Source organism: Schistocerca serialis, chromosome 7 (assembly GCF_023864345.2).
Source record: "Schistocerca serialis cubense isolate TAMUIC-IGC-003099 chromosome 7, iqSchSeri2.2, whole genome shotgun sequence".
NCBI lineage: Eukaryota > Metazoa > Arthropoda > Insecta > Orthoptera > Acrididae > Schistocerca > Schistocerca serialis.
In genome coordinates, this window is record NC_064644.1 from 546,507,573 (window position 1) to 546,520,850 (window position 13,278).

Genomic DNA, 13,278 nt, shown 5'->3' on the forward strand with positions numbered 1-13,278 from the left:
CGGTGTACATACAAATATAGATACTTTATTATAATATATATGGATTCATCCATGTAGTATTATCATTTTTTCCCATATTTTTCAACTGTTGGCCACCCGCCCCTACAGTCTGCGCGACTGGATGTGATTAAAGTGCACCCATCCAGAAGGACCCACATGTCTACGCTATACTATGGTAAACGCAGACATTTTCTTTCCATGTACGACTCTTTCGCCCCTTGGAAACACATCTTGTCGACTGCAGTCACATACCACTTGCGCCATCCTGTACAAGATGTTTGCTCTAGTACAAGGGGTATGTCTTTCAATCTACATCTACATCTACATCTACATCTACATGGATACTCTGAAAATCACATTTAAGTGCCTGGCAGAGGGTTCATCCAACCACCTTCACAATTCTCTATTGTTCCAACCTAGTACAGCGCGCGGTGAGAACGAACACCTATATCTTTCCCTTATTTTATCGTGGTGACCGTTTCTCCCTATGTAGGTCGGTGACAACAAAATATTTCCGCATTCGGAGGAGAAAGTTGGTGACTAGAATTTCGTGAGAAGACTCCATCGCAACGAAAAATGCCTTTCTTTTAATGATGTCCAGCCCAAATCCTGTATCATTTCAGTGACACTCTCTCCCATATTTCGTGATAATACAAAACGCGCTGCTCTTCTTTGAAATTTCTCAATGTACTCCGTCAGTCCTATCTGGCAAGGATTCCACACCGCGCAGCAGTATTCTAAAAGAGGACGGACAAGCGTAGTGTAGGTATTCACCTTAGTAGATCTGTTACATTTTCTAAGTATCCTGCCAATAATGTGTTCCTCCCAATTTATGTTGTTCGTAATTGTAATTCTTAGGTATTTAGTTGAATTTACGGCCTTTAAATTTGACTGATTTATCTTGTAACCGAATTTCTTTTACCACTCATGTGGATGACCTCACAGTTTTCGTTATTTAGGGTCAACTGCCAATTTTCGCACCATTCTGATATCTTTTCTAAATCGTTTTGCAATTTGTTTTGATCTTCTGATGACTTTATTAATCGATAAACGACGGTGTCATCTCCAAACAACCTAAGAGGGCTGCTCAGGTTGTCTACCAAATCGTTTATGTAAATAGGGATCAGCAAAGGGCCTATAACATTACCTTGGAAAACGCCAGAAATTACTTCTGTTTTACTCCATGACTTTCTGTCAGTTACTACGAACTGTAACCTCTTTGACAGGAAATCACAAATCCAGTCACGTAACTGAGACGATATTCCATAAGCACAAAATTTCACTACAATCTGCTTGTGTGGTACAGTGTCTAAAGCCTTCCGGAAATCCAAATGCGGGCTCAATCTGAAACCCCTTGTCAATAGCACTCAAGACTTCATGCGAGTAAAGAGCTAGTTGTGTTCCATAAGAACGATATATTCTAAATCCATGTTGACTGTGTGTTAATAGACCGTTTTCTTCAAGGTAATTCATAATGTTCCAACACTATATATGTTCCAAAATCCTGCTGCATATCGACGTTATTGGTATGGGCCTCTAATTAAGTGGGTTACTCCTACTACCATCCTTGAATATTGCTGTGACCTTTGCAACTTTCCAGTCTTTGGGCACGGATCTTTCGTCGAGCGAACGGTTGTATATGATTGTTAAGTACGGAAGTAATGCTTCAGCATACTCCGAAAGGAACCTAATTGGTATACAGTCTGGACTAGAAGACTTGCTTTCGTTAAGTGATTTAAGTTGCTGCACTACTCCGAGGATATTTACTTCTATGTTACTCATGTTGGCAGCTGTTCTTGATTCGAATTCTGGAATATTTACTTCATCCTCTCTCGTGAAGGCATTTCGGGAGGCTGTGTTCAATTACTCTGCTGTGGCAGCACTTTCTTCGATAGTATCTCCATTGCTATCGCGGCAGAGAAGGCATTGATTGTTTCTTGCCGCTAACATACTTCACATACGACCAGAATCTCTTTGAATTTTCTACCAGGTTTCGAGACAAAGTTTTTTTGTGGAAACTGTTATAAGCATCTCTCATTGAAGTCAACGCTAAATTTCGAGCTTCTGTAAAAGATCGCCAACCTGGGGGATTTTTCGTCTCTTTAAATTTGGCATGTTTGTTTCGTAGTTTCTGCAACAGTGTTCTGACCCGTTTTGTGTACCAAGGAGGATCAGTTCCGTCGTTTGCTAATTTATTTGGTATAAATCTCTCAATTGCTGTAGATACTATTTCTTTGAATTCAAACCACATCTGGTTTACACTTATATTATTAATTTGGAAGGAGTGGAGATTGTCTCTCAGGAATGCAGCAAGTTAATATTTACCTGACTTTTTGAATAGGTTAATTTTTGTTCATTTTTGAAGGATTTTGGCGTTAGAATATTCAATCTCGCTCTGACAATCCTGTGCTCACTAATTCCTGGATCCGTTTTGATGCTCATTATTAATTCAGGATTATTTGTTGCTAAGAGGTCAAGTGTGTTTTTACTGCCGTTTACTATTCGCGTGGGCTCATGAACTAACTGCTGTAAATAATTTTCAGAGAATGCGTTTACGACAATTTCGGATGATGTTTTATGCGTACCTCCGGAATTAAACACGTATTTTCGCCAACATGTCGAGGGTAATTTAAAGGCGCCACCAACTATAATCGTATGAGTCGGGTACGTGGATGAAATCAAATTAGTTTTCTTTGAACCTTTCAGCAACTGTATCATCTGAATTGGGAGGCTGGTAAAACGGCCCAGTTATTTTATTATTCCGTTTGCCAACAATGACCTCAGCCCATACTAACCCACAGGAACTATCTACTTCAATTTCACAACAAGATAAACTACTTCTAACATCAACAAACACGTCACCGCCAATCGTGTTTAGCTTATCCTTTCGGAACATCGTTAGGATCTTCGCAAAAATTTCGGCTGAGTTTATCTCCGGCTTTAGCCAGATTTCAGTGCCTATAACGATTTGAGCAACAGTGCTTTCTATTAGCGCTTGGAGTTCTGGTACTTTCCCAACACAGCTATGACAATTTACAGCTGTTATACCGATGGTTCCTGTATTTACGTTCTTCCTGTGTTTGGCCTGCACTCTTTTAGACTGAAGCCCTTCTTGTGTTTTCCTGAGACCTTCTAACCTAAAAAAACTCCCAGTCCACGCCAGACAGCCACTGCTACCCGTGCAGCCGCTTCCTGCGTATAGTGGACATCTAAAACTAGTGATGAGCTATGAAACCATACAGAACTACGGAATCAATTCAGCACAAGATTTGGCATGTAGGATATCCGCAACTGAGAGGCATGATAATTAATTAAGAGAGATCTGCTTCAGTTCACCTGAAGCCGATCTCTCTAAATTAATTATCAAATACAAACATTTCGATTGAGGATTCGCATGTAAAATGGGAGATACGTGAATGATCAATATTTACGCTCCATCAGGTGATCAAAACAGGTGAACCAAAAATTGTTCATGAAAACGGAATTCATGATATAAAAGGTTCCCATTTTCGGCAGTTAATCCTGGTAGGTGACCCTAACTGCATCATTTCACCGACAGACCAAATACATAACTGCAACTATTGCGACGAACTGGTATATCTGTTCGAAAATTTAGGGTTAGACGAACCTGGAAACTAGTGAAATATAGCAGTCCTGGATTCAGCTTTGTAACAGGAAAATCAGCTAGTTAACTATACCGTATATACATATCGAGTACCATGACGTGTCGGCACGTCGGAATAAGGCTCGGCGTGTGCTTTTTTCAGACCAAGGTGGATACCACTGAGAAATGAACTTATGAGATGACTTAGCTTGCACACTCATCAAATGTACAAACTACAAGAGCTACAGATGAAGTAAAAGGCGCGTAAGATCGTTCTAAAACAACAATGGCACAAGTATGCTACGTCTATGAATGGTGGCTAGGATATACTCAACAAAAGCTGTTCACAGAGAGGCCGAGTTCCTCTAAACAGGCCACATACTGGGATAATAAAACTAAAGAATCCTTATTTTAGTAAGTGAGAGATTTACAAAAGAAAAAGTGAAATATAGAAATACTTTCCAGTCATCCACCAGATGAACCCGGAATAAAAAGTACTACGTGAGTCGAAGCCTTTGTGATATCAAATAAAAGCTGAAACGAACACTCCAATACAGGAGGAACAGACATTAAGGTATGGCTTAATGAAAGAAGTGCATAATTCAAAAGTTAATATCGTAACAGTAACTTGAAAAAGCGGCGGAATTCTTGTGAGAAATGAAACTGAAATAACTTAAATAGTGCTAAACCGTTTATCGATTATGGATGCAGGAGGAAACACAAATGAGAAATCAGATAAGATAATAATGTACGTAGGTACCAACATAAATGAAACCAAACACGAATCAAAGATGCAGGTAATAAATCAAGAGCTAAAAGCCGACCCTACAGAAAATGGCCCACATAGGAAACCATCAAGTCTCGACAGACTAGTTGTTGAATTTTATGAAGCATGTGTATATGTAGCATATACCCCACATCGCCAACGAAATGACAGAATGTTTGGCAATAATAATACCTTAACAGCGAAGAACAGAAGCTTCGAGGAATATAGGCCCCCAACGTTGCCTAATTCCGTTTTTAAATTATACAGCAAAATACTGTGCACATCCAACAGCATCATAATATTGTGTAAGTTTAGCTTTTGCGTTGATCAGCTTTAATATATGCGGTTTTCTATTTGCCATTGTTGGTTCTCCTTCTGTGATATGGGACGCAGAAACCATTATAAAGGTAGAAATTACAGATGGTCACTTAATCACTGTTACCCAGTCTGATGACAACAGAAGTTCTGGAATCCTGTCTGAAAATTTGGACAACCTGCCAGAAGGCATGGACGTAGATGACAGCCGCTAGGCAGCGCCCTGTAACTTGCGAGCGCTGCTGTCGCCTCCACAGCACCATCCTATTGGCGCTCACAGGTGCACTATAAAGCTGGTAGCACAGGGGCTTAGACGTCCCAATTGGATGAGAGCGGTGGACTGTGCCGCTGCCAGCCCTCCCCTGCCCATATGGGGCAGGGGAATGAAATTACAATAGAGAAAAAAAGAGGCTTAGAAGTCAGCCGTGTTCCGTCTCTGGTCTTGTGTTGTTCGTTGTAAGCATCCTTGTAGCTTCCTGATCTCGCCACTTCTAGGCTCTCGATATGGTTTACTCGTTAGACTTTTATATTGCTGTATCCGTTCGTGGCTGTTGTTGTTGTCTTTGTTGTTCATAACTGTCTTTCTGTGGGCTTTGACAACTAACCATCGATGCCCTCGGCCGGTCGGCCTGCGAGTCCAGATTGTGTCAGACTCTGCTTACTAGAATTGGCGATGAGGTAAAAGGTTAAAGGTGCACAGCTCGTGGAACAGCAACAGCTGCTCCTGCAGCAGCAATTGCAGTAGCAGTTCCATCAGCAGTTCAATCAGAAAACGGACTTTTTGTGACAGGAGATTCAGTTGCTGTCACATCGATTACAGGTACTAGCTACCAATCCCGACTTATGGTCACCTCACAGACAGTCCCGTCCACCCGAATTTCCGCCGTTTAACGACACCAAGGACGAATGGGAGACGTATTTGCAGTGTCTGAAACAGCACTTCGCCACTTTTCGGGTTTCTGATGACGCTCTCCAATGGTTGCTCTTCTTTTCTTGGGCTTCTCCAAATACATTTTTCTTACTTAAGAAGTTGGCTCCCCTCTCAAACTGTTGACCTGTTACTCACAATGGTTCCACATGCTCGCATCATGCCTCCAGTTCCCTCGGTACCACAAGCAAGTGAGCCACTGTTATCGATCGTGGCTAATGGACTTTCAAGAACCGTCGTTGTAATTTTACCTGTGACTATCCGTCTTGTAAAACCTCATAAGCCGATCCCCTGGTCTGTGACGCAGTGGTCCAGTTGGTTCCCAATCCAGAAGTTCACACTGCAGCCCTGAAGCTCGACAATCCTTGCTTGGATGACAAACTGAAAATGGCGCACTCTTTCGAGATCGCGAAGGCAGCATATGAACCTCTCATAGCCCGCCCCCAGGTCGCTGTGGTTCTGCCACCACCGTGTATGGAATTCTCGCCAGCCTTCTTCCCGATGGTGAACTGCACCTGATGGGGGAAGGATGGACGTCTCTGAACTGTCTGCTATCGGGCATCAGGTCAGTCTAACCTTACTCCTAACTTGCATCACGGGATGGTGCATGAGCTTCAAGTAATCGTTCCCCAGGGCAATTCTTGCATCCCCACCTTGTTTACTGATGTCACAATTGCTCACCAGAACGTTTGTTTCCAAGTCCACATGGGAACGACGGTTTCCCTGGTCAGTCTCCCGAAATACGCTCAACTGGGCTATCCAGCATTGGCCCCATCCTCTCGTAAGTTGTTTCCACAGGTGACAGCTGTTCCCCTCAGAGGTCAGTTCACCTGTATGCCCACCTACAAGATGGTTACACGGCCGCTAACACCTTATGAGGTCAACAGTCATTCCCCAGACAACATTTTCGGCCTGAATGCTTTCACACTGTCTGGGTGGTGATCTAGAGCTTGGATGAAGGTCAGGTCGTCTCAGAAACCGTCCCCTTCCAGGAACTTGGTGACCATGGTGCCTCTTATGTGTCTCTGTTGCCTGATTAGGGTGCGACACCGATTTTGAGGCACATATTTCTTTACATCCTGGTGCTGTACCCTAGTTCTGTCATGCACGTTCTCTTCCAGTTTACGGACCACCATCAAGCTCGAACTCACCTACACGACGCTGGGGTAAGAGAACCAGTCAAAACCAGTGCTTGGGCGACAGTGCTGGTCGTAATCCAGAAGCCAAATGATTTCCTCCTGCTTTGTGAAGATTTTAAGTCGACGATCAATGCCCAAGATCTTTTGTAAACCTTCCCCTATACCACGTCAAGAGGACCTCCTCTCTAAGCTTGTTGGAGGTGAATGTATTTCTAAAATATACATTGCGGAGGCTTACTTACAGATTCCACTAGATAAGAAGTCACAACACATTGTTGTCTTCAATACGCCCTTTGGCTTATAAAAATCCAAGCGTTTGCTTTTTGGGATCTCTTCTGCTCCAGCGATCTTCCAGAAATACCTGGAACTGTTAACCATGTCCATCCCAGCTTGTACCAATTACCTGGATGACTTAATCATAAGGGTACTACAATGCAAGACCATCTGTGTAACTTGTGTACTATCTTCACTATGTTGCGTGATGCAGTGCTCACATGCGATCTGTCACCAAAGAGAAGATTCAGCCCATTGACCATAATGTTACTGCTATTGACTCTCTCCCGTGTCACCAAAGCCTCGACGAGTTGCAGGCTTTCTTGGGGAAAGTGAATTATTATAAGTTCCTTCAGCAGGCAGCACACATTATGCATGCCCTCAGCCAGTTGAGGAAGAAAGGCATTCCGTTTCAGTGTTCGTCGGCCTGTGAGACAGCTGAAATGCATGTTACTCGTATGTTCTGCACTCTGCTCTACCCCCTTCTTCCCTTCAGGGACCTTGTTTTGGCTGCGGACACTTCTCGCTATGCCATTGTTGCAGTGCTGGCATGCAATAATGGTGATGGTATGGAAAACCCATGGTCTATGTATCCCAAACAGTGACGCCGGCCCAATGCAACTACTCCCAGATCGAGAAAGAGGCGTTAGTGATCACCTTTGTCATGAAGAAGTTCCATGTGTATCTATTTGGATCCAGGTTTACGCTCGTTATTGACCATAAACTGCTCGTAGCACTTCTTGGGCCACACTCTAGGCTTCCAGAGAGAATGGCTCAGAGGCTCCAGCGTTGGACTTTTTTCCTTAGTTCCTACAATTACATCATCAAGTACAAGCCTACAGCACAACATGCAAATGCGGATGCCCCTTCGCGTTTACTCTCATGACCAGACCCAGAATGTGACACCTGCACCTCTCCTCTCTCCGCATCAGTGTAGAACAACAACACACATCGGATGATTTGGTGTTCTGCTCTCTCATCTATTATAGGGTGCCTAAGGGACGCTACTTTCTCGGATAGCTATACAACAATTAAGCAAATCACATTAATGGTTTTTATTACAAGACAGTAGATTGACAATAAGTAACTTTGGGTCGCAAGCAAATGGCGACGTGCAAGTAATCAATGTCCTTCGCTATAGACAATGTCCTCTTTTCTCCTGCAGGATTTCTAGTCCGGATCTGATAGTGCGCGTTTTCTATTGTCTGGCCAGGGCTGGGAGGAGTGGCGCTTACGTTCTCTTCGGGTAGAGGCCGCTCCTGTCGTGGTGCGGTCCTAGTCAGCGTACTATTGGCTGACGTCATCTTACAGCCTTCTCTGCTCTTGCGTTCTTCATCTTCACGCCGGCGCTTATCGTTACACCAGAACAGATGGGTTTTCCACTATCGCTACTCACGCGGCGGCCAACATGCGTCGCGACCCTGTCTTGCAGTGTGTTGCACACTATGTCCTCCATGGGTGGCCCACTTATTTTTCCAAGCCATTTGCTCCAGAGCTTGGGGCCTGAGATCGCCTACAATGTGCTTCTGCTGGATGCAGAAGCGGGTACCTGCTGTGTTGTCATCCCGACTACCTTATGCACTTACATCTTGTAACTCCTCCATGTCAGGCACTGGGGTCTGTCTCGGATGGAAGTCCTTGCCAGACGACATGCCTACTGGCCAGGACTGAACAGGGACATGGAGGCTATGGTGCGCCACTGTTCTGCCTGTGCTCAACATCAGGCTGCTCCACCCCAATCTTTCGCCCTCTGGCATACTCCCTGTCGCCCTTGTGACGGCATTCATTTAGATTTTTCCGGCTCCTTCCCCAGGTTGATGTGGCTTATTGTTGTGAACCTTATTCAAGCCACCCCTACGTTGCCAGTATGGCGTCCATCACCACAGCGGCCACGCTTAATGCCCTTCCGCAGATTCTCGCCATTCAAGGACATCCCCACACTATCACTGACAATGGACCTAATTCTGTACCGCTAATTGCATCAAACATTTGTGTAGCCCTGTGTTCCACCCCTCCTCCAATTTCGACGAGGGTGCATTTATCATGACAGTGGCACTCACGCTGTTCCTAAGCTCCTACATATCCACCACCCCTGTCCATGACTACAGCCCAGCAGAGCCCATTCATGGTCAACAGTAGTGTACCCTCCTCCATCTCCTGCCACCCAAACCCAAGGAATCACATACCGACATGCTGGACGATACCCTCCTGGTTCGCCTCATTGGGTACGTTCCTATAGGGGAAATTATTCATGGGTGCTAGCTACCGTGATGGCCTCTCATGGGCAGTGCCTTACAGCAGTAGATACCCTGAGAGGTATGGAGCATCGACAAACGAACCAACTTCATCCCCACTTCCATCTTATCCCTCCAGTAGTGTGGATCACTCTATGTTGGAGTCCCTATCCTCAACTGTCCCTCCACTTCATGAGTACAATTTATGCTCCAGGACACCATCGGCAGGTCCTGTAGGCATGGGTATGGAGGTAGGGACATCACCACAGCCACTGGCTGCTCCACGGTCATCCCCCACACTGCAGTTCCCGAGTGCAGTGCTCGACATCCCGTGCTCCTTCTCCCAGCTGGCGACCTCCATGGACGGGACACCAGCTGTTCGCCTCCCAAACCATTGGCCAGGGCGCTTCAGGCACTATGCACCCGTTTCAGGGGGGAGGGATCTGGTAAGCTGGTCTGGTGATTTGGACAGCCCGCCAGAAGCCATGGACGCAGATGACAGCAGCTGGGCGGCGCTCCTATAACCGGCGAGAGCTGCTGTCGCCGCCATAGCCCTGTGGGCGGGCCCCGCCCAGAGCACCAGCCTACCGGCGGCACTCATGGGGCATAATGCAGGCAACGCAGGGGCTCAGAAGTCAGTCGTGTTCCGACTGCACTCTTGTGCTGTTCATCGTAAGTATCATTGTCGGTTTACTATGTCGCTACATCTATGCTCTCGATCTGATTTCTCGTCTGACTTGTATACTGCCATATCCGTTCGCTGCTGTTGTTGTCTTCGTTGTTGTCCATAGCTGTTTTTCTGTGGGTTTTGGCCACTCACAGTCGACTCCATCTGCCGGTCAGCCTGCATCTCCAGACCGTGTCGGATCCCGGTTACTAGACAAGTAATCACAGCAGCGCATTGTGAAATAAACTAATAGGTTCCTGCAGGAAACGCTACATATGTACTGATTACTGACTAATCCTACTTCTGCAACAGTTATCAAAATTTCATTTTCGTACCCCAAATTTACTTTATTCTTCGAAAACCTGTGACCCTAATGGTACCCTCAATTTAAGTTTATCATTATGTAGTAAGCAAAATCTGTACTAACACTTGATTGAGGAACAAAGTACTGATTCAAACTGTGTTAGTGTGCTGAAGAATTAATACAGTGCTACAGCCTTCGTTAGACGTCACTAGATATTGAGAAAATCAAGGTTCAAAAGATATGTCAACAAGGACAGTATACATTTCTCAGCAATCCTTGAAGTTGTCTGTAGTAACTGAGAAGCGAGGAAGATATCCAAGTTAATGGAATGTATCTGCACCATCTTTGTTTTACTGAATTTATTGTTGGTTGGGAAGACCGTCCAAGCGAAGTGTGTGAGGACACTTTGGTCATCGTATCGTAAGTTTTTATTGTATTATTTCACAGGGATACGATGAACCACTTGACAGTATAGGGTGAGGCAGATGAAAGTGACCCTCAGAACAGAGTTCTAGTACACAAGAAAGCACAGCAGAGGAAAGGAAGTACAGCACTAACCTGACTATACCACCTGTTGAAAGTGACCACCATTCATCTCTTGGCACTAATAGGCCTGTTGTGTTCATAGTTCCGCGTAGTCAGCGCGTACACATCTTTCCCACTAGAGCGCGCCCCACTAAGCACAACAGCGCAGGCGCAGCACTCATCCATCTCCGCACTACGAGATGGCGCTGCCTTAGAGACGGACCAAATTCTGCCTCCGCCGATCCGTGTGTTAATATGTAACGCAGCCAATGAGATTGCTGCTAACATAGAACCTTTTCTCCTCGCGGATCACACTCGCGCAGTGATACATGAACGCACGAGGTATTATAACGAGTGTACAGACCTCCGACTACTCAGTCTGCATTAGTCTGCACCTGTCTGTACCAGTCTACATTAGTCTGTACCAGTCTATAGTCAAGTTTCAGTCTGCGCCTAATAAGATTATCATATTCCTGTACATACCCATGAAGATAAATGTATAGACACTTTGTCAGGTATCAGAGATATGTGAGAATAAGATTAACGTACCAGGACCAAAGGAACTTCAGATTGTCAATTGTAAACAGCATCTAGAATCAAGTTATGTAATGTCTATGCTTTTTATTATTTTAATAAATGTGTGTGAAAATTAATCAAGTTCTGTTTAAAGTTGGTCACCATCAATCTGCTACTCTAAGCGTGCAAGTGGCATTTCTATCATCTGACCTAACGGCAGAAGATAAACACGCCACGATAAGACCACGAGACATATTGCTGACACTCGCCTACTTCGTTAGAGCAACAAGTCAAATAATCTGATGGTGTGTGTACCGAAGGTCTTACAGTACGCACACCACAGGGCCCTGGTCAGCAAGTTGCCGAAGGTGGATGGAAGTTGGACTGCTGGAATTGCTGCAGTCTCACTAGAAATGTTCTGCTGCAGTTCTTCAAGATTATGACAGTTGTAGTGATACAACTTAGACCTGAGCCCTCCCCACACAAAGTAACTGCACACTGACAGATCAGGTGACCTGAGTGGCCAGCTAGGGAGCGACCAGGTTGACCTGTGCTAACAACTCCATCTGCCATGAAGACTGTAAATGTGTTCCAAGGTTTTTCCTGCTGTATTGGCCGTTACTCCATTCTATTAGGAGTAACTGTAGATATTTTCGCCTTCCGTTAATGCTGCCACAAGTGATTTCAAAATGTTGGCAACATAACGCGCCGAAAGAAGCGTCTGATGAAAGAGGATGAGAAGAATGATGCAGCGTGCAGACACTGCACACCAAACCTCGACCTTCTGATCGTACAGTGGTGCTTCGTGGAAGTTATGCTGATTATCCTCTGCCCTGAACCTGTGATTCAATGATTTGACATAACCACTCAGGTAAAACCTGGTTTCATCAGACATAAAAGAACAGATGCGTGTCCAAGTCATTCATTGTTATCTCAGTGAACAACCGCTCAGAAAACTGTAAGCGCTGACGAGCATCTGCTGGTTTTCATGCAGGAAAAACAAAGACTTGGTAGGGATGCATGTATAGGTCCAGGTGGAGTATTCGTCCGCATGACTGACGTGATATGCCTGTCTCTTGCGACAGGCGTCGGCTTGATTTGTTAGGATTCTGAAGCATTTTCTGGTGTTTGGGTACGTTTCGGAATGTTTTTTGACTTGTTAAAACCAGAACCTGTCTGACGCCATTTTCGGACCCCTTTGCTGGTACCTTGACACGATTAAACTTCTCATGCAACAAGTGACCACAGCTTTTCCATCACTTTGTTGTCACTTAAGTTTCCACAAAAGAACAGCCGCTGCTCCACTGTGAGTACCATCGTCCCCTTTTCACTTCTCCATTCACACTGACATAGCTTGCCCTACGCTCTGGACTGGTGTAGATCACGTGGCGTGCGTACACGTGGTGAGCACGTGACGAGATGTGGTTATATGCATGCATTCACCTCGAATCGTATCCACTCATCTGGGCCCCTTTTATTTGTGCTACTCTGTTTGTACAGAACTGTCCCAAAGGCAACCACTACGTGATACGTTTTCCTTAGTCAACACTGTACTTGGCTGCGCGGGATTAGCCGAGCGGTCTCAGGCGCTGCAGTCATGGACTGTACGGCTGGTCCCAGCGGTGGTTCGAGTCCTCCCTCGGGCGTGGGTATGTGTGTTTGTCCTTAGGATAATTTAGGTTAAGTAGTGTGTAAGCTTAGGGACTAATGACCTTAGCAGTTAAGTCCCATAAGATTTCACACACATTTGGGCAACACTGTACTTGTTTCTGGTAACGTCATCGCATGTTTCCAAAGACAGCAATGAGAGTACAAGAGCAATAATACCGTGGTCAGGTAATATATTATGAAGGGTATCATTTCAGATCGTATTAAGTGCAGAACTCATAATCTTACAAGAAGCGAAAAAGACGTAAACGCCAGAGTCTCTTTGCTCTCGTGCAAAATGCTTTCAAGTTCTCCTTGATTTTGGAGATCTAAATCTCTTTATATAACCGTACCTGCTAT